We start from the raw sequence: 23,236 nt of genomic DNA on the forward strand, positions 1-23,236 counted from the left end.
GTTCCCCTCTTCATCCCACTCATCACAATGCATGCTTCTGCTATAATGGGAACTCCTTTGGGAAAGCTTATGAAAATGGAAGGCATGTGCTTGATATGGAATATACCCTATGCACGATTCATAGTGAAACTCCTCTCATTTCACTAAGGAATTCCCCTGAATAGGTCATTTTTTTTTCTTTTCCACAACTTATAATCCTGTCATTTGTGTAATTTTGCATAATGATTAGTGGGCCTGTTACAGTAGCCACAACGCAACACCCAGCATGGACTCTCGCAATGCTCTGCGACTGTTAAGGACCCCTTTATTTTTGTTGAGTTATTAATGCCACCTTGTAACACTTTGTTTCGTGCAAAATTTTGAGATTCCGTTATAGTTCATTAAATTTAATTTTGTGTTCTATCAGTTTGGATCATAACATCAATTATTTGCTTTTTATTGCTTTCTTCCTTATTGATATTTCAATAAATATTGTCGGATATATCCCCTTCGGTATCTCACTGGCCAGGGGCATGAAGTTTTGTTTTAGCATATGTCTGATGTCTGAATAAGACCCTTGCAGGAAGGATCCTAAGGCTAGCAGAAGGTTGCCCATGCTTCAAGATGAACATCCAGGCAAATTTATATTTCGTAAATAAATTGGATTCTCATGGTCCTTTTCATAGTGACTTTCATGAGTGTGATCTCTGTTGCAGCGTGGCTCATAATTCTGGTTGTGAACTGCGTTTGGGGAAAAGTATCTTCCGGATCTTAGTGTTTCCTCTTTTTCCTTGGATCACCCAAAGTTGTCCATATGCAAACTCCCATTATGAAAATATGTCAGGATAATTGGTTGCCTATAACACTATTGGGCGCATTCATGTTTGTTATGCATATTAGACATTATGGTGCTATATATATATATATATATATATATATATATATATATATATATATATATATATATGTATCTGTATTTGTGTAAATTTGCAAAACAGGGTCTCTCTGTCCAGGTTGGAATCTGTCCTAATTCTGTTATGCTCAGCCTAGTTAGATGAGATTTGGCCTGAAAGAAGTTCAAACCATTTTGATCCCCTCTTTGGACCTTATTTTACTACAATTTTGAGGCTACAATGTGCATCTGGCTTGAGGGGTCTTTAGATATATGATTTTATAACATTTCACTATTCAGAAAATCCTGATATCAACAGACCCATGTTTATGAATGTGCGTGTGTGCATATGTTATGCAGGTAGGGATAAGGTGCACCATGATACAAGAGCTTATGCGTTCTCTATCTCATTTTGGGGTTTATATTTTAGAGGTCTTGAACTTTGATACTGTCAAACATTTTGTATCTCTTGTCAAAAGAATGTTAGATCACGCTTGATATATTTAGAATGCAATTTATAATTTGTTTTCTTGTTCTTGGAAGGTCACCAAGCTGCTTTTTTTTCTTGCTATCATATCCTCGATCTTAATATCTCGCCTGGAAACTTTATGCAGAAATATTATGTTTCCTATGAATGAACTGTTAAATGATGCATAGACTTTTAACATAAATTTTCCTTTACCATGCATTGTTCTCTATTACTTGTTAGAAACTTCTGGAGAATTGTTGTCCACTGTCCACATTGGAGATTTTTTTTTTATTAAGTTTAACATTTCAGTTTGAATTCCAAATTAAATTTGCCAAAGCTGCTGTAGGGTGGTCTTTAGCTTAGTTCTTTCAGATTTATAAGCACTGTCCTGTGTCGCTTTTAACAGGTGGATTTTGGGGTTGGTTCTTTCATTTTGACAAATTCATTGGTTTCAAGGCAGGCATGACATGTGAAACAGGGGAGTCCAGCTTAGTCCAAGGTTCTAATTTGCTGGGCTCTTCTAATGTTAATACTACAGTATGTATGTATTTTACATTTATGCCTTGATAAAGAGGAATGACTGAATGTTTATGCATTGTTAAGCTTGACAGCACTGTCGTTGCGGGTAAGGCTAAACATCATCACTTTCTGCTCCAGCCACACCCTGCAGCTGCACCTTTTTCACAGTCACCTGCTAAATCCTCACATTCCAGCATCCACTAGCCCTCCAACACCCTATTGTGTGCTGTAGTGCTGCACGTTCAGCATTGTTGTGTACACACGGTGCATTATCCCAGGGTCACACCGCCCTTATCACCTGTTGCATCACCAACAGCTGCTACTATAACTCCTCTTTCTTGCATCGTAGTTCACCATCCGATGCATCTACTGAATATTCTTCCACTTTATTGATAATAATTTTGTATTCATTAGTCTTGGGCATCCCATATGGGGTTAAGGTGTACCCTTCATCATATTTTCATCTTCATTACCAGCTATATCCTCACCATTTAGCACTCATTGGCTGCATCTCCAGCTCATCTTCTTCTGCATCTTCCCCTGCATATCATATGTACATTATCCTCATATTTGCATTTTCCATAACGTATCATATAGGCATTATGGGTATTCATTCCATCATTTCAATACACTTTAATGCTTTCTCATTCATGGAACATTATAATTTCATTAGCTTAAAAACATAGGCAAGTGTATCCCACTATTTCCATCTTAAACTTCAAAATATGATCTCTTGTGATATGCTAACTCTGTTTTTGCAGGATTTCTTTTCTTAGAATAAAGACTTTGATACTTTCGACTTAAATGCTGTAATAGCTAGATCTGAATGAGAATTTATATTTTCTGCCTTAGATAGAATGAATGAGCATCGTAAATATCATAAATTATTTATTTTCATGCTTTTTGCCTTTTTTACTCAAATTCTCACAATGGAGAAACATGAATGGCACGTGCACCATTTCGTAAGAGGTAATTAATCCTAAGTTGATGATCTACATCAATGGCCATAGTCAGGATATAGACAAAACTTAGGATTCTTATCTTTTATAAAATAACACTGGACCCACACCGGATCCTCTTCAAAAAATCATCATATTTTCTTTAAATATTTTTTTCTTTTATCAGAATTTAATCTAAAATTAATTCAATATATATACCAATGGCCATAGTCAGGGTATATTGAGAGTTAATTTCATTTTAAATTCTATAAAAGCAAAAAAAAATATATTTTATTCTTCACTTGAATTTAAATGTGGTTATTATATAATATATCCAATGACCATAGTCAAGGATATATTATATCTTCAACCTCATTCTTAATTCATTTAAAGAATGGAATAGCTTTTCAAAATCCAATTTCAAAATTATTCAAATTCATTCATCATTTAGGATAGAATTGCATCATATTTTCAAAATTCTTTTCAAAAACCCAAATGATTATCTCTTCTTCAATTTCCATTTCAATTTATCAATTCTATTCCATTTTCAAATCCAAATTTTGACTTTGAAATCAAATTCAAAGTTCAAATTTAACTTTGAAATTCTTGATTCATTTTCTAAATTCCAAATTCAAGTTTCAAAGTCTAATTTGACTTTAAAACTCATTTATATATTCAAAAATTCTCAAATCAATTTTAAAATTCCAAAATCCAGAGTTTAGATCCTAATCTTGGATCCAGATTTCCAAGTATAAATCCAATTCCACTTTGGATCTCAGACTTAAGATCCAAATTCCATTTAGGATCCAGAATCCAATTCCATCTTGGATCTCAGATTCAGATCCAAATCCATTTTAGGATCCAGAACCCAATTCTACTTTGGATCTCAGACTTCAGATCCAAATCCATTTTAGGATCCAGAACCCAATTCTACTTTGGATCTCAGACTTCAGATCCAAATCCATTTTAGGATCCAGAACCCAATTCTAGCCTGGATCTCAGACTTCAGATCCAAAATCCATCTTAGGGTCCAGAGTCCAACTCTATCTTGGATCTCAGACTTCATATCCAAATTCCATCTTGGATTCCAAATCTTGGATTCCAAATCTTGGATCCAATTCCATTCAAAATTTCAGATCCAAATTCCATCTTGATTCCAATTCTTAAATCCAATTCCATTTTTCATCTAAGATTTTCAAATCCAATTCCTATTTTCAGGTTCTAAATCCAGAATTCAATTTTGATCTCAATTTAAAATCTAGACTTTGGATTCAAATTCCATCTTGAATTCCAACTTTCAAATCAATCCCATTTCTTAATTCTGTTTTTCCACATTTCATTTTGATTTCAAACTTCAAAGTTAGAATTCAATTTCATTTCATTTCTATTCTAATTCAAAGTCCATTTATGACTTTGAAATTTCCTTGCTTCTCCTTTCATCTCAAATTTCAAAAATCATCTCTTTTTAATATCCAGATTCATTCTTCCCAAACTCTGACTATTTTCAAAACTTAGAATTTTAAATCTTAAAGTTCTAAGTTAGAAATCATTTCTTCGCTCCATTATCAGGTTCATTTCAGAGATACTTGGGAATTTTTTAAAACAATTTTCAAAAAGAACATACATCCTTGCATTGCACAAGCATAATTCTTTGTGCATTTAGAGTTAGGATAAATTCTTAGGTAATATTAAGGCAAAGCAAAATGCATGAATTCGACCCTTGGTTCGATTACCCCTGGTAAAGGCGCCAGGAACGGTCGAACCTCGTACCGACGAGCGGATCCCGTCTCTCAGTTTTCCCGCAAATATTTCAAAACGGAGGCGAGTTATTTTCTTAAATATTTTCAAAATTAAGGTCAAGTGAGACCCGCAAAATAATTCCTCTTTCTCTTCTTTTCTTTTCTTTTCTCTTCTTTCTTCTTTTTCTGTCTTTTATTTTCTCCCTTCAAAAATGAGGAAATAGGGATTGGAAAGGAAAAGAGAAGGAAGACAAAGAATATTACGAGAGGAAAAATTTTGCGATGATCACACATATCTAAGTTTATTCATACAGGCATGATCTTGTTTCTATCATTTCTACAGTTTCATGCTACTATTTACAACATTTACTCAGAGACTAATTATTAGAATAATTCAACACTTTTTATGTTTATGTTTCACTTACCATATGGGTACGCACAGGCATTCGACATCGTATCAGACCAAGCCCATACAGGGGTCTGTTATTTAGTAACTCGTATGACTAGCCGTATGGATATCCAAAATGGACGGTCTGTGATCGAGAGAGAACTCCTCAGTAGCTAGAAACTAGAATTAGGATGCACCCTTGACACTTCTGCAGAAGACTTGGATCTACCACCTAGGAAGCATTGGTAGTCCTGCCCCCCTAACTATGCAGACTGGAGACTGGGTGAGACACCTAGCTCTCACAAAAAACTCGACTGTCCCACAGAGCTTGTACCACCAACCCTCTCCAAGGTAGACCACGGGTTTGGTAACATACATCGTCTTTTAGGTATACCCAAAGCCTGGAGAATTTGGTAACATACATTGTCTTTCAGGTATACCCAGAATCTCGAAAGTTTTTATAGTTATGCATACCTTTTTATTTTTTATTTACTTTCCTGTGCGAGCCATCGCACCACAAGAGATTTACAAAATTCTGAACCTGTCACTAGGTTCACACACATTGTATGCATTTTATAGCGTGGGTGCCATAAGCACTGCCAAGAAGTATAATTTCTCAGAACTCGACTCGACATGGAGCCCACATTTGAATATTCATTTTTAAAGCTATGGCGTACGCATTCTTTCCCATGAACTATGCCATCCATGTGGCATGGTTTGCTTGATCTCTCTATGTATATATTTTTAAAATGCTCTGACCATGGTCTGGTGGAACTTCTAGCATGCACTCAGCTCAATGAGCCTTTGACTCGACATGGCTTCGTGGTTGCCACCATGGGGGTAACGTGACCCCGGGGCAAGCGACCTTCTTGTCGCCCTCGGTTGGGGAGGAGCTGGACCATCGGTCCAACCTAACAAACATGCCCGTGTGTGTGGTCCCAACAATCACTCGAAATGGGAGATTTCACTAGTTACAACCATTCCAGTTGTTCCTCGACACACAATATATATATATATATATATATATATATATATATATATATATATATATATATATATATATATATATATATATATTTTCTTTTGTATTGTCTGCACTTCCACCACCGTTCCAGACGTGAAGATCATTCCGGGACCGCAACACCCACAACCCCTGCCATGGAAGCTAAGCCAGAATTCGACAGCCTTTATTGGGTCTAGATCCACTCCCTAGGCCGAAAGCAAGTCAACCAATAGGGTCGGCCAGCAGGTTATCATCAACTTTATATTAGAGAGGAAGACATTGTGAAGACAACTTTTCGAACGAGGTATGGTTTATATGAGTTCGTGGTGATGCCTTTTAGCCTCACGAATGCACCAGCTGCATTCATTGATTTGATGAACCAGATTTTTTGTCCATTCGTGGATACATTCGTAATCGTGTTTATTGACAACATCTTGATCTACTCAGAGACTCTTGAGCAACATCAAGAGCACTTACGTATTGTTTTGGGTATTCTCCGTGAGCATCGTTTGTTTGCCAAGTTCTCCAAGTGCGAGTTTTGGCTTGAGCAAGTTATGTTTCTTGGTCACGTGATATCCAAATACGGAGTGTCAGTCGATCCAACAAAGGTTAAAGCAGTTTTAGGCTAGAAACAACCTCAGAATGTGTCAGAGATTCGCAGTTTTCTCAGATTAGAAGGATATTACCGACGATTCATCCAAGACTTTTTGAGGATTGTCTTACCATTGACAAAGCTTTTGCACAAAGGCATCAAGTTCGAGTGGGATAGCACTTGTGAAGACAGTTTCCAGATCTTGAAGTCAAAGCTGACAACCTCGTCGGTGTTAGCTTTATCGTCAAGCAGAGGTGGTTATGTGGTGTACACGGACGCCTCTGGTACCAGATTGGGTTGTGTGCTAATGCAGCACGGCAGGGTGATTGCTTATGCTTCTAGACAGTTGAAGACCCATGAGAGAAATTACCCAACACACGATTTGAAACTAGCAACAGTTGTATTTGCTTTGAAATCGTGGTGACATTATTTGTATGGAGAATTGTTTGAGGTCTTCTCAGATCACAAGAGTCTCAAATATCTGTTCTCTCAGAAGGAGTTGAACATGAGACAACGACATTGGCACAAGTTTATCAAGGATTACGACTTTACGTTGTCTTACCACCCTAGTAAGGCAAATGTAGTGGCGGATGCGCTTAGTCGCAAATCGAGTGGTGTTCTGGCTAGTCTCGTGTGGAGCCAGAAACTGATTGAAGATTTTGTAGTTTGGAAGCTGATGATGCATGAAATGCATATCATGTTAGCTATTTATTCATGCATTTTGTGGTGAGTTTAAGGTTTAAAACCCATGTTTAGATGTATTTTGATATCAAGGGGTGGTGGTTTAAATTTCAAAAAAATTGGAGTTAAAATGAGAGAGTTATGGCTATTTTAGTGTTTGGACACGGATTTCGAGGTGGATCAGATCCATATTCGACCCAATTAGGCTGTTTTGGACCTTGGATCAACATTTAGAAAGCCAAAATCCAACCCACACGCATATCCATACCCATTTAGAAAATATTTTCAGAAAACCCCTCAGAAAGTGGCGCAGAGAAAATATTTCTTTTATAACACTATTTTTGCAAAATACCAAAAGTATAAATATAACTTTTCAGCAAACCCTACACGTTTTTGGCTTTGGAGTTTGCGCCCTCCTTTGTGAATCTTTTCCAGCCTTCTTCCTCATCTTCCATTCCACACCATTTGCCTTGAAGATTGAGTTTTGCTTGAAACTCAAGCATTGCTTTATCTCCCTTTGCATTTCTTTCGTTTCTTCTTTTTCCTTGCTGGATCTAATTTTGTTTTGTTGTATTTTTGCAGGTGTAGCAGAGGTGGAAAACATCTATCTTGCATGGAAGTGTGAGACACTCCAACAAGATGAACCAACCCTACCTCCATCCGGTTTTCTAAGCCCTCCGATCGAGAATCGGCTCCTTTCCCATCCTCGGTGGATTTCCAACGTGTTGCAGCTGCAAAACCCATGCACAAGGTGACGTTCCAGCATCATTGAACAAGCTGGGACGCCAATTCAAAGCCATCTTCCACTCTCTTCTTCCCTACAATTGTAGGATCGCCCTGGAGGTAGGTCTTCTTCTTCCCTTTCTTCTAGTTAAAACCCCAAATCGTGTGTGCTGTTTTTTTCTTGTTTTCTTTCTATTGTGTGCTGTGTTTTATTATTCCAGCCTTAGTATAGATTTTGTGCATAGACCAGCACGTTAGATATAGGTTGTTTCTTTTCATTTTTAAGTGTTAGAGTCTTGATTTCCAACCATTTTCACCCAAAACGTGTACATCGACTAGATCCCCTTCTAGCCGATATTCTCTTTCTGTCCAGCATGGTTTGTTGTGTTATTTCTACAGAAAAACGTGTTGCAAAGTTTAATTTTGCTCCAGATTTGGCATTGGGTTTAGATCAAAGTGTGTTTTTAATTGAAAACCAAAAATCGGCTAGATCCCCTTCTAGCCGATATTAGTCATTTCAGTGCGTGTGATTTCAGTTACAAGTTGTGGTCTGCTGTTTGTTTTGTGGTTTCACAGTCTCATAAAGTTGTGTTGGTCGAGTTCATCATCTTAGGATCCTTCTAAATATCAGTTTGGTGTTTTGGTGTTTTATTTATATTGAGAAAATTAAAAAGTCGAGTTTTACTTCTGCGTTTTAGGTGTCGTCTAGCCGGCTGTAGGATTTTCCATATAGTTTTAGTTGCTACATTAGTATAATGTGTTTCTTAATGTTTAGTTAAGTTAGATGTTAATTTTGCAATAGTGTTAGTAGTGTTAATTTTAAATCTTTTGTGTTTTAGGTTAGGCGTTTAGTAGGTTGCTGTTAACATTTTATGTACTATTTAATTTCCAGCATATTACCTAGTTAATTCAGTTTTCATTAGTTTAATTAGTTAGTTATGGTCATGTGTTAATTTAGATTTGTCATTATCATGGTGGTATTTGCTTAATTTGAATTTTGTTTTTAGTTAGTTAAAAATTTAATCTTTGCATAGGGAGTCATCTTCCCCAAGTGGGGCGTCAGCCATTAGAGCTCCAATAGAGCTCTAGGCTGCAATTGGTAGGGTCTTTTGAATATAGAAGGTTCATGATAGTGTCTAGGTTCATTGATCTTATCTTAGGAAACGTTTCTTTTGGTTTGTATTTTGGTAAGTGTTCATTTGATTCTTAGCTAAATTAGTTTTTCTCAAATTTGTGTTTTACATTCCAGTTTTACTTATTGACTTTGTTCGTATAATCATTTAGTAATAAGGTAGGTTACGTAGTTAAGAAAATTAATTTTTAGAAGGAGGGTACTTAGGTAAGTTTGGTTGTAAAACGAATTTGGTAACTTGCAAGGCTCATTCAAATTCGTGGATTCTCATTTAATAAAAGGTGTAACTCCTCTTGTCCAGCAAATATAGCAAGATTTCTCTTCTTTACACTTTTGGAAATTAATTTGAAGTTTTAAAGCTCTTTCTCAAAACGTGTACAAGGTTTTGGAAATATTTTCAAACATTGACTAGGGTTTTTAATGCTCAATTGAAAACGTGTGGGACCCCATTCTTGCTTGACGGTTTTATATTATGAGACTTTCCATTTGAATTAACAAAGTCTTAATTAGAATATATATATTACCAAATTCAATTTTAACCTTGCTAAGCCTCTTTACTCCCTTCTATATTAACCTAGATTAACCTAGTCTTAGTATTTTAGCTAAGTTTCAATTAACATTAGGTTAAAGATTGAGTTCTTATTTAGGTAGGTTTTAATTAGGGTTTGATATATTAGGCGTGTAAGGTATATAGAGTCTTTAGTTTTAATTGTCCTTGTCATTTTTAATTAATTAGATTTTAATTTTTAGGTTTCTAATTTAGTCATTGTCTAATTGAGTCAACCTAGTTGACTCACCTAGGTGGGGCGTGAACCTCTTTCAAGTCAACCCTATATCCACATCCCATTAGTTTTTATGTGTGTCTTTGACTTTAGTTTTAAGTAATATTAGATATAGATAAGCTAATTTAGTGGAGTCATTCGTTCGAGTTGAGTATATTCTAGAAGTAAGTGTTTAGTCATTTTATAATTGTTTATTGTGTGATTGATTGTTGCATCTCATTTAATTCGTTGGGTTTAGTATTAATTCACTTTAGCCTTTTGTTCATATAGTTAGGTTTGCATCTTTAATTACATTAGTTGCATTTGATGTATTAGTTAACTCAGCTCTAGTCATAATTTGCATATTTTATTCAATTTTCCTTACATATAGCATAATTGCATTCATTGTTTGCATATAGACTGTCATTCAGCATCATTTAGGTCGGTCTTAGTGTAGATTGCATTATTAGTGCTAAAGATAGACTTTCAAAGTGAATAGTGAATTGAATTTGAAAACTGATTTTTTCCCTGTCGCACACTCGTTATTTTATGTGAAAAATTTTTGAGTTTTCTAAAAAAAAAATCTATTCACTTTATTGGTGTGTTAACTGTCTGCAGACCAAATTTCAGCTCAATCCGAGTTGGTTTGGTTTGGTTTTGAAGCATCTTGTGAAAACAGCTTTTTCGGATTTTAAAATTTCGGGATCTGCGATATCCAGATTTTCCTCGGTTTTGAAACGCTTATATCTGGAGTTCCAGATATCATTTTTCAATTCTGTAAAAACTGTCAGATTATTTAATCTCTTAGTTACAGAATAAAACAGATTTTGGGAAATTTGGACTTCGTTTTCCATGTCAAACAGTCAGTTTACGAGAAGCTATCAGAAGTCTATTTTGCACTATTTAGGGGTAAGATCGTAATTTCACTAGTTTAGTCCTTTTCGGTCTATTTTCATTAGTTTTTGCATTTTAATTGCTGCATCTGCATCATCCAGCATAGTTAGACTTATATTAATTAATTTTATAATTATTTTGATATTTTATTTTCGTTTTTTGGGTTAATTAGGTTTTGCTTGTGTTAAGTTCTTCAAAATTAGGTTTAGTTTAAGTTTTAGTTATTTTTATTGAATGATTTACTGACTTGGAATTTTCCTATGTTATTAGGTTGAAAAGCATATTAAATATTCCAGGAGATTCTTGTCCAAGTGCAAAAAACTTGAGAAGAGGCTAAAAGACAAAAATACCCTTGGCATGCAACAGAAGATTGAAGTATTTTTCTAGTTAGCTTTAGTGTTAAATTGTAAATTGTTATCAACATTGTATTTGCTGACTGTTATTTATTGATTAATAAATTGAATTTCTTCGAAATAATTGAATAATTCTCGTTCCGTGTGGATTCGACCCGTGCTTACCACTTTGGTGGAAAGTTGGTTATTTACTTTTGGTTGACGATTTTCCAAGGATTTTACTGAAAATTATCTTTTAAAAAGAGCATTCACATAAATTCAACCAAATTTTGGCACCATTGCCGGGGAACGACGAATTCATTCTTTTATTTCTTAGAGTTTAATTTATTAATCTGTGTTAGCTAGTTAGTTAATTAGTTGTTTTTATTTTCTAGTTAGTAGGATTAGTAAGTGAATATAGGTTTAACATAGTTAGTACATATAGGTTTCACGTATTGTTTTTCTAGGATTCACTCTATATTCATTCTTCAAGGAGCGATTAGACAGGTGGGTTTTAGAGAACTTAGTTTGTGATTTCCTGTATTTTTTATTTCCAGTAAATCTGAGGGAATACTTTATTCCCACAGATTATGTTCAAGCATCCTGCATTCGGAGACTCGATGTAGGAGCGTCCCACTGTGAGATTAAGGCCAGCATTATTCAGATGCTTCCATCTTTCTATGGCCTTAGTCACGAGGATCCCTACAGGCACTTAGATGAATTCCTCGAAATCTGTTCTACTATCAAGATACAGAATTTTGATGATGATTCTTTGAGATTGACCTTATTCCCATTTTCATTGAAGGACAAGGCCAAGTATTGGCTAAAGTCCTTAGATTCAGTAGAGATAGGGTCATGGGATCAGCTACAGTAGGAGTTCCTGAGAAAGTACTTTCCCATCGGTAGGACGAATCAGTATCGGTGAGCCATCACTAGCTTCTCAGAGCTAGATGGTGAGCAGTTTCATGAGACCTGTGAGAGAATGAAGGATCTCCTTAGGAAGTGTCCCCATCATCAGGTGCCGAGGTAGCAGCTGGTGCAGAGCTTTTATGATGGATTGTCTGACCGGAGTCGTCAGATGATCGACTCTTCATGCGGAGGGACTTTCATGTTGAAGAGCAAGGATAAAGCATGGAGGCTATTTGATACATTGGCAGAGAATTCCATCCACCATGCTTCTAGCTCTCATTCGGATAGAGCCACACCCAGTATTCAGAAGAAAGGGGGTGTCCTCGAGATTGGTCCATCTACTGCACTACAGTGCAAGGTAGACATGATTGCTTAGAAGTTGGACCAGCTTCTCTCAGAACCATCCACTACTCAGCAGGTGTGCACTCTTTATGCCAGTCTGGCACATGAGATTACTGAGTGCCATTCAGCAGCTCAGTACTCTGAATTTGTTCAATAACAAGTTCAGGCAGCTCAGGCTTACGCCAGATCACAGAACAACCCATTTTCATCTACATATAATCCGGGTTGGCATAACCATCCCAATTTCTCATGGAAGAATCCACAGTCCTCCATTCAGATGCCTACATCCTCTCAGCCAGCTCGGCTGCCAGCATTTACTCAGACATTCCAGAGGTCAAGCTATCCTCAGACTTCATCCTCATTTTCTCCTCCGATTCTGCAAGAGTCTGCCCCACAGATATCTTTTGAGGAGAGACTTCTCTAAGCATTTCAAGAGGTAAAAACCTCTAACCAGAATGCTTTCGAGAAGTGTAGCCAGATTTTGAGTTCACACACGCAGTCCATTGCGAAGCTAGAGTCGCAAATGGGACAGTTAGCAGAGGCTATCAGTAGGAGACCTGAGGGTACTTTGCCGAGCCAGGCTGTCATGAACTCGAAGGGCAAGGACCAAATGACCGAAGGCCTATATCATACTGAGTCACAGCAGCAGGCCAAATCTGTTAAGGCCCTGAGGAGTGGATGTTAGTACCACGTCGAGAGCAGAGAGAGTAGAGAGAGGACTGATGAGTCAGATACCAGTATTCTATCTTCTTCGGCTTAGCCATCACCATCACCTTCACCATCATCATCATCATCCACCTCAGTTCAGAAGAAGGATAGGAGTGAGCCTTCTCACAAAGAGGAGGACCCCCCGATGTATATTCCCCCACCACCCTATCCCAAAGCATTAGAATCTCTCGGATTAAGAGGGAAGCATGGCACGAAGATCCAGGACATGCTTGACATCTTCAAGCATGTGCAGATCAACTTGCCTTTGCTCGATGCCATTCAGCAGGTGCCAGCATATGCCAAATTCTTGAAGGAACTATGTACGCAGAAGAGAAAATCCAGAGAGAAAGTTTCTAACAGGGTCCATCTGACTGAGCAGGTGAGTTCAGTTATTCAGCATCAGACACCACCAAAGCTCAAGGACCCTGGAGCCCCTATCATTGCTTGTACCATAGGGAACATCCAGATAGAACGCGCTTTGCTCGATCTTGGAGCAAGCATGAATATTCTGCTCAGATATTTCTATGATTCTTTCGGGCTAGGAGAGATGAGATCGACTCCTATTACACTTCAGCTGGCAGATCATTCTGTCAAGGTACCGAGAGGTGTCTTGGAGGACGTGCTAGTTAAGGTGGATGATTTTTATTTCCCAGTCGATTTCATCATCCTCGATATAGAAGGAGTGGATAGCCAGCACCAGACTCCGATTATTTTGGGCAGACCATTCTTGGCGACTACCAATGCATGTATCAACTGTAGAACCGGAGCCATGGATCTATCATTCGGCAATAGGAAAGTCAAGTTGAACATTTTCAATGCCGCTATGGGTCCAGCGGGATACATGGACTGTTTCCATGTAGATATTGCACAGGATTTAGTGGAGGAGCAGCCTGATTTATATATTACTGAGGATTCATTAGATTTGTACCATATAGAGAAGAATAGTTGTATAGTTAGTGTAGATGTGTCTAGAGTGTCGTCAAAGTTACCACCTTGGAGAGCGGGCATTGAGCCTCTCCCACCACTTGCGGAAACCTCTGCCAAATCCTTGATCGAGTCTCCTTCGAAACTTGAGTTGAAACCCTTACCGGATTCACTCAAGTATGCTTATCTCGGAGGCGATGAGACTCTGCCTGTGATCATCTCATCACTACTCACTGAAGAGCAGGAGCAGAGATTGCTGACGATTCTACGAGAGCACAAGGCAGCGATTGGCTGGGGAGTAGCTGATTTGAAGGGGATTGATACTTCATTCTGCATGCACAGAATTCATTGTGATGAGGAAGTCAAGCCAGTGCGGGATATGCAAAGAAGGTTAAACCTCAACATGAAGGAAGTGGTAAAGAATGAGGTGGTGAAGTGGTTGGATGCCGAGATTATTTACCCCATTTCTGATAGCCAGTGGGTCAGTCTGATTCAGGTTGTACCGAAGAAGTCAGGACTCATTGTTGTGGAGAAAGAGAAGGGGGAAAGAATTCCGATGAGGACCACCACAGGGTGGCGAGTCTGCATTGACTATAGGAAGCTGAATGTGGCAATACGGAAGGATCACTTCCCGTTGACATTCATTGATCAGATCTTGGAGAGACTCACGAGACAGAGCTACTATTGCTTTTTAGATGGATACTCAGGGTATAATCAAGTAGTTGTCCATCCTGACGACCATGAGAAGACGACATTTACATGTCCTTATGGCACCTTCGCATTCAGACGTATGTCGTTCGGGCTCTGCAATGCCCCCACAACTTTTCAGAGGTGCATGTTAGTTATCTTCTTCGATATGATAGATGATGTCATGGAGGTGTTCATGGACGATTTTTCTGTACATGGCTCTTCATTTGAAGATTGCCTCCAAAAACTTACTCGAGTATTGAGTAGGTGTGCAGAGACAAATCTTGTCCTGAGTTGGGAAAAGAGCCACTTTATGGTCTAGGAGGGGGATTGTGCTTGGACACATTGTGTCTAAGAGAGGCATTGAGGTTGACAGAGTGAAGGTGGAATCCATTTCTCGTTTGACTTCACCTACCACTGTGAGGCAGATTAGGTCATTTCTAGGGCATGCGGGATTTTATAGGCGGTTTATAAAAGATTTCAGCAAAATCTCTTGACCGCTTTGTACGTTATTGGAGAAGGATCATCCCTTTGATTTTAGCGAGGATTGCATGAAGGCCTTTGAGATTCTCAAGGAGGCCTTGATTACTGCACCCATTCCGAGACCTCCGGATTGGACACTCCCATTTGAGATTATGTGTGATGCTTCTGACTATGCTATGGAAGTTATTTTAGGACAACGGATTGACAGGAAGCCCTATGTGATCTACTACGCAAGTAGAACTCTGTCTGATGCCTAGATGAATTATACCACGACAGAGAAGGAGCTACTTGTTGTAGTATTCGCATTGGACAAATTTAGGTTCTATCTTCTCGGGTCGAAGTTGGTTGTCTATTCTGATCATGTTGCATTGAAGTATCTGTTGAACAAGAAAGACACCAAACCGAGACTCATTCGTTGGGTTCTGCTACTATAGGAGTTTGATGTTGAGATTCAAGATAAGAAGGAAAGCGAGAATGTAGTAGCAGACCATCTCTCTAGACTGATCGTAGAGACCACGCAGGATCAGAGGTCGATCAGTGATTCTTTCCCCGATGAACATATCATGTCAGTCAGGATGTCGCAGTTACCCTGGTTTGCTGATATTGTGAACTATTTGGTTTCGAGACAGATCTTTGATCATTGGAATAGGAATAAGCGCGAGAGATTCCTATCTCAGGTGAGGCACTATTATTGGAATGGACCAGAATTGTTCAGATATTGCGCAAACCAGATCATTAGGAGATGTGTTCTGGAGGAGGAGTACGAGTCCATTCTTAGTTTTTCCCATTCTTTAGCCTGTGGAGGGCATTTCAGCAGTAGGAAGACAGCTGCAAAGGTTTTGCAGTCTAGATTTTATTGGCCCACACTCCACAGAGATGCGCATGAGTTTTGCAGGAGATGTATTAGATGTCAGCAGATTGGGAACATGTCAAAGAGGGACATGATGCCCTTGCTCCCGATTTTGATAGTCGAGATTTTTGATGTGTGGGGCATAGATTTTATGGGACCATTTCTGCCATCGTTTGAAAATTTGTACATTTTAGTGGCGGTTGATTATGTGTCCAAGTGGGTCGAGGCTGTGGCAACCAAGACCAATGATCATAGAGTGGTGCTTAAGTTCATTAAGCATAACATTTTCAGTCATTTTGGTGTGCCACGTGCGATGATCAGCGATGGTGGCAAGCATTTCAGGAATGTACAGATAGCTTCCCTTTTGAGAAGGTATTCTGTCAATCATAGATTCACCACTTTGTATCATCTGCAGACCAGTGGACAGGTAGAGGTCTCAAATAGGGAGATAAAGCGAATTCTAGAGAAGACAGTTCGTCCAGACCGCAAGGATTGCTCCCAGCGCTTAGATAATGCACTTTGGGCATATAGGACTGCATTTAAGACTCCTATTGGCATGTCCCCGTATCGCCTTGTATTTGGGAAAGCATGCCATCTTCCTATCGAGCTGGAGCATAGAGCATATTGGGACATCAAGAAATTGAATTTTGACCTCACCGAGGCTGACAAAGCGAGAGCATTGCAGCTCTCAGAATTAGAGAAACTCAGGAATGATGCATATGAGAATGCCAAGTTATACAAAGCTCGCACTAAAGCATTTCATGATAAGCACATTGTCAGGAAAGTGTTTGAGCCGGAGCAGAGAGTGTGGTTATACAATTCTCGTTTGCATCTATTCTCAGGCAAATTGAGATCGAGATGGGAGGGATCGTACATTGTCAAAGAAGTGTTTCCACATGGAGCAATTACATTATTTGATCCTAAGACCCAAGGTACATTCAAGGTTAATGGGCAAAGACTGAAGCCCTACATTTCAGATTCCTCGCAGAATGGTGAATGTGAGATAGTGCATCTCACGAAGGCATAAGGATTCAACTAGAGGAATGTATCATATGTACATAGTAGAGTAGTTTTGTTTTTCATTTCAGTATTTTCTTTTATTCAGTATTTCATTTCATATGTGCTGACATTTGTTTTTGGTTTATGCAGAATGAATCTAACATTTAGTGTATGAGAATGAGTTACCAGGTACAGGGCAGAGTTTTCAGAGCATATATTGATTAGATGAGCAGAAAATTATGCAATCAGATATGCATAGGATGCTGCAAAGTCAAGTCAATTAAACTTCAGAAGCCCGACACAGATCAGGTTGTATCTATCCTTTCTCCCATATTTATTTTATTGTCTTTTAGTGTGCATTTGCATTGCATTCCGATATATTTTGTATGCCACTAGGGACAATGTCATTCAAGCATGGGGGGGTGGTTTAGATGCACACTAAAATTTTTTTTATGTCTGGTAGCTAAAGTAAGCATTTGAGAACAAGTTTGTAGCATATATGATTGTTTTTGGCATAATCTAACAGTTTAGAAATTTTTAAGCCCCATGTAAAAAAAATATTCTGAACTGATTCAAATAGAGTTGTTATTTATGAGAAAATTCAAAGAAATGATGGTATTTGATTGTTAGAAAGTTTTGAATCACTTCAGTATAAGTATGCACAGTATGTTTTGTGAAAGAAATAAGCAATGGAAAGATGTTTTTGAAAAATGAGTTTAAAAGAATAGAGCTACGTTTAGTTGTTGATGTTTTCGTGAATCTTAGTAGTGGAACTCATACACAAGATGAAATGTTTGAGTCTCTTGACGAAAAGGATAACGAAGGAGATCATCTTCTTGTCTAGTCGATATCTGTGGCCTTTGTAGTTCGAGTAAGTAGAATCTGAAGGGTGTTTTACACCTGGTGCCCTAAATCCATCTGACTTGGGAGCCACCGGTTCGAAAGCTTGTTACATGAACTGCATAGAAAGCCTAAGAGATAGAGACATTGCACATGACGAGAGGAAGACTATACGTAAACTATTAGAATAGAAGGTCTAGTGACTCGAGCAATTAAGTCTGAGGGATACTTTGTATCTAGTGCCCTAAGGTCATCTGACCTGGGAGTCACTGACCCAAAGCTTATTACACGGGTCACGAAGCTGGATATTCGAAATAGTGCTCAATTGAGAAGAATGCTCAAGTGAGAGAATGGGAAAATGGTGAAAAATTGAAAATCAAAAAGAAAAAGAATGAGCTAAATGAGAAAAATTTCATTGCTTAGGAATATGTGTAAATTATTGTGCAGAAAATATACAGGTGAGGATAAATGAGTAATACATGATAATACTTGACTTTCTGAGAAAAATCATAGATAGCTACAATTTTAGAAAAGTGAAGGAAAAAGATTTTTATTGTGGTGGCATGAGATTTCTGAATTTGTTTTGAGAGTGTTCATTATATGAAATATTTGCTCCAATTGTTTTCTTAACTGCCTACTATTTTTGAAAATTCATTCTTGCATATCATTGATGTTTGTGGGTAGCATCTCTGCAAACCCTCACGAAACCTTACTCATCCACTGAGGTAACCCAGGGGTTTAAAAGGCTTGTTGCATAAGCTAAATGCAACCGTGATTCCTACGAAAGTGAGTTAGTTTTATGCATACATGTCCAACATTTCTTGTTTCTGTTGCATAACATAGTTAGTGGTTTGTTAAGGGACTAACAAACATTCAAGCATGGGGGTATTTGATGATGCATGAAATGCACATCATGTTAGCTATTTATTCATGCATTGTGTGGTGAGTTTAAGGTTTAAAACCCATGTTTAGATGTATTTTGATATCAAGGGGTGGTGGTTCGAATTTCAGAAAAATTGAAGTTAAAATGAGAGAGTTATGGCTATTTTAGTGTTCGGGCATGGATTTCGTGGTGGATCGGATCCATATCTGACCCAATTAGGTTGTTTTGGACCTTGGATCAACATTTAGAAAGCCAAAATCCAACCCACACTCATATCCATACCCATTTAGAAAATATTTTCATAAAACCCCTCAGAAAGTGGCGCAGAGAAAATATTTCTTTTATAACACTGTTTTTGCAAAATACCAAAAGTATAAATATAATTTTTCAGCAAACCCTACATGTTTTTGGCTTTGGAGTTTGCGCCTTGTAAACACCCCAAAATTTCACTCACCTCCCCGACATTTTCACCAAGCATCACCATCTAGCTTCCGAAATTGCCGAAAGGCAAAATGGTCATTTTCTGAGATTGGACCTTGCAGAAAGTCCTAAATTCCATGCTTGAGTCTCAAAATCTCTCTATTTAGACTCAAAAATATCTCTAAACTGCAAAATCTCAAAATCCTATTCTTGACAAGAAGCTAGAATTTCCAATTTTGAATTCAGAGCGGCATTTCAGAAAACATGTCTTTGCATAGCATTACATGAGCATTTCATATCACCACACTACACAGCATGTCATTCCGAGGTCCAGAACTCTCGATTTCAAAATTTTCAATCCAGATTCGAATTTCAACTCTTTTCAAAATTGATTTCAAAACCCTGGGTCTTCAAAATTGTCAATTCTTCCCATTTTACCCCCAGGACTCTAAATTTCAAAATAGTTTCTCAAGAAAACAATCTCGATAGCTTTCAATATGGATTTCAGCCACTTTATCTCAGATCTTCCCCCTTTATCAGCAATTTTCAATATCATTCTTTTGCAAAATCACCCCACAGGGGCCAAATCTTTTCAAAATTTCTGTTTTACCAATTAGTCCAGGTTTTTATGAAAATTCCAAAAAGAGGTTTTGTTGTCTTGTCTTTATTTCAATAAAGAAGCAATGTGGGTCCCATGTTGAGGTGGTGTCACATAGGCTTTTCTTTTGAAAAACCTGAGTTTTGAAAAACCCAAAAATATAGGAGCCTTGTCCCTAGATTGGCGCCACTAGACCACTTTCTCTCTCCTCCCATTCCCCTGCCATGTGTCAACGTGGGGTTCACCTAGAGGTGGCGCCACATGTCATTTTCTCTCTCCTTCCATCCTCCGACACGTGTCAATGTGGGGACACCTTAAGATGCCGCCAAATGTCATTAGACATTCTCTTCATTCTATTCCACGTGTCAATATCCACCATCTTCACCCTGTGCCATGTGTCATTCCAATGCCACCATGAGATGCCACGTGTCATGTGCTGCTCTGTCCAGGAAAAGTAGAGCTTGTCTCCCCTGAGGTGGCGCCATCTGAAGTATGTCTCCTACAAGAGACACGTGTCAATCTCTCCCTTCTTCAGAAAAAGCAGACTGACACATGTCTCTCCCTACTTTTCTAAGAAAAGTAGGTGACACATGTCATTTCTAGCTTCCTTCAGAAAAAGTAGAGGACACATGTCACTCTTGGCCTTCTTCAGAAAAAGCAACCATTCCAAAAAATTCAAACAAAGCCTAGGTGGCACAAATGCTGATTTTCATCCATAAAATTATTTTATTTCAATTTTTGAGGTGGCGCCACATGGTGGTTCTTCTCCTTCTCTTCCCTTCCGCCATGTGTCACTGCAGGATCTCACAGAGATGTTGCCACATGTCTACCCTCCATTCCTCCAGAGCCAGCCTCATTTGAATTTCAAATACAGCCTCTAAGGTGGCGCCATTTGAGAAGACTCATCCTGAACCGCCACATGTCAGCCCCTGCTCCCTCCAGAAAAAGCAGAAATTTGAATATTCAAACTCCTCTGAGGTGGCACCTTCTGAGCCCACTGCCCTGTTCTTTTGACACGTGTCAGTGGAGAGCCACTCTGATGTGGCTCCACATGGCATGCTCCTACTGCTTCTAGATTCAAATCTCAAACTCCTTTTTGAGGTGGCACCATTCCAGATCTCTCACTTGGCTTCACTTTATTATTTTAATTTTTTATTCAAAATAAACCCACCATGAGGTGGCGCCATATGAGAAGCCCAGAAAAAGCAGATTTTAAATTTCAAACTCCCCTGCTGAGGTGTCTCACCCACAAAATTCTCATTTTTTTTCTCAAAATTCCATATGGCAATGTCCTGAGATGGCGCCACATGGAAGGCTCAGATTAAGCCTGATTGAAATTCAAAAATCTCCAGAATTGCTACAAATACAAGGGTCCATGCCCAGCTGAGAGGAGCTCTGGTTTGAGAACTGAACTTCAAAATTCCATTTTTTTCTTTCTTGGTATTCTCTGGATTCACGCCCCCTCTGGAGCCCATTATCAAAGTAGTCGTTCATTTCGGGAGTTCCAAAACTGCAGGAGAACGCAAGGTAAACCCCTATTCCAATCGATTTTATCATGACAATGCCTTTGGTTTGATTTGTATTGTCGTTTTGAAGAAAAAGCTCATCCGATGGATGGATCGAGCTATTCTCATAAAATGACACATATCAAAGGATGTTTCTTATGCTTTCTTGATTAGATTTTCGCATTCCATCATGTTCATGCATTAAAATAAGTTAAATTTACGTTTTATTTCATTTAAATAGCATGTTTCATGAATTTATTTAATATTTCATGCATTCAGCTTCATTTAGGTAACTCTCTGTTTTTGTCAGTCAGTCCACATGTCATTTCATGTATTTATTTTTCATTAAAAATGCTAAGAAAAACATAGTATGCACCCTTAGGTGTCCCTAACAATCTGCCAAAAAATCGGAATGATTTGAATTTTTTTACTGCGGTAAAAGTTCAAAATAGTAGGTCGGGTTTTGTTACCCGGGATACGTTTTGAAAATTTATCTCCGACTTGTAAAATCGAGATCTCTCTCATATGAGGTTCGATTTTCGATCCAAAAAATATTCTGAACTCGGTATGATGTCTAGTTTTAAATCTGATTTTCTCGGAGTTTTCGGATTTTGTTAGATGTTTGACAAAAATCTAAGAGTTTGGGATACGTGTCAGAGCCTGATTTGAGCCTCTAAGACTTTGGATCGACTTAAGTCGATGGGTTCTCTTTGGGTATTGCTCTAAATCCGAATTTGTAAAAAGTGAATGTCATTTGTTTTCATCTGAAAGCTTATGATTTTTAGAACAGTTTTAATATCTATTTCGGATTTTCTTTTTAGTCTCATGTTTTGTGATATTTATCTGCTCTGAATATCAGAAATTTCTATGGCCGGATGCTATTTTTTATGCAATTTTACATCGGATCATGTTGATTTTGCCTCCATCGGAACCAAATTCTCGTTACCGAATTCACCGTAGTTCAAATCCAGGGGCTGTAAAAGACAAAATTGATTATTTTCATGTCATTTAGGAGTCTGAAAAATCTCAGATGTTTCCATGGTGGAATTCTCGTATTACTGCATTAAGTGTTACATTTGGTTCAGGTCCGCAGGCGAAATTCGCCCATTTTAGGATTTTCTATAAATTTTTGCATCTAAATCATGTCATTCTGTGAGTTTTAGCATTCTAAGTTGTTCATAAGGGTAGAGGGGTGCCTCATGCCGAATTTGGTGTGATTTAAAATTTGTTTGATGCTTAGTTTAGTTGTATCATCAAAATAGGGCCCCACGGGACCCTGATCCAAGCGAAAAACAAGCGAAATTCGTTATTTTTGATGAATAGTAGTATGTCAAAATTTTGATTTTATAGTTTTAATGTGTTTAGCAGCATGTCATCATGCCTCATACTGCATTTCATCATCATTCGATTCAATTCGAATTTCAAAATCTCAATTGTACCAAAATTTCCTTCGAAAAACCCTGATTTTAAAGGTGTAACTTCAATATTAGGGGTATTTTGGTCATTTTGACCACAATTTCGAATTTTAAACTATTTCTTACTGAATTTCTAGCATTTACATCATTTCAAATATCAAGAAAGCATGATAATAGGGTTTATATCCAAATAAGTCCAATAATTTCATAATATTATTGGAAATCTTGGAAAAACCCATATATTTGAGCCAACCCCATTTCAAGTTTGGCAAGGACATTCAAAGAAAGGAGTTGAAGTCTGCAATTTTCTTTTATTTCATTTATTTAGTGATGTAATAATGTAAATTTTAGAATAAGAGATTTAATTTTCTGCTTAGATTAGGATGCATATCATATAGTTTGAATTCATGCAATATCTTGTTTATGTGATTCATGCATTTTATTTCAAAAGCACTATGGATGTACACGAATGGCACATGCACCAACTCTTAGGGAGTTGATAAACTCGGTAGAGTTCATATTTACGGCCCTAGTCAGAATATGGACGAGACCCTGTAAACACCCCAAATTTTCACTCACCTCCCCAACATATCTACCAAGCATCATCAACTAGCCTCTGAAATCGCCGGAG

The sequence above is a fragment of the Nuphar pumila genome, chromosome 14 (assembly GCF_984573655.1).
Source record: "Nuphar pumila chromosome 14, dmNupPumi1.hap1.1, whole genome shotgun sequence".
In the NCBI taxonomy this organism is placed as follows: Eukaryota; Viridiplantae; Streptophyta; class Magnoliopsida; order Nymphaeales; family Nymphaeaceae; genus Nuphar; species Nuphar pumila.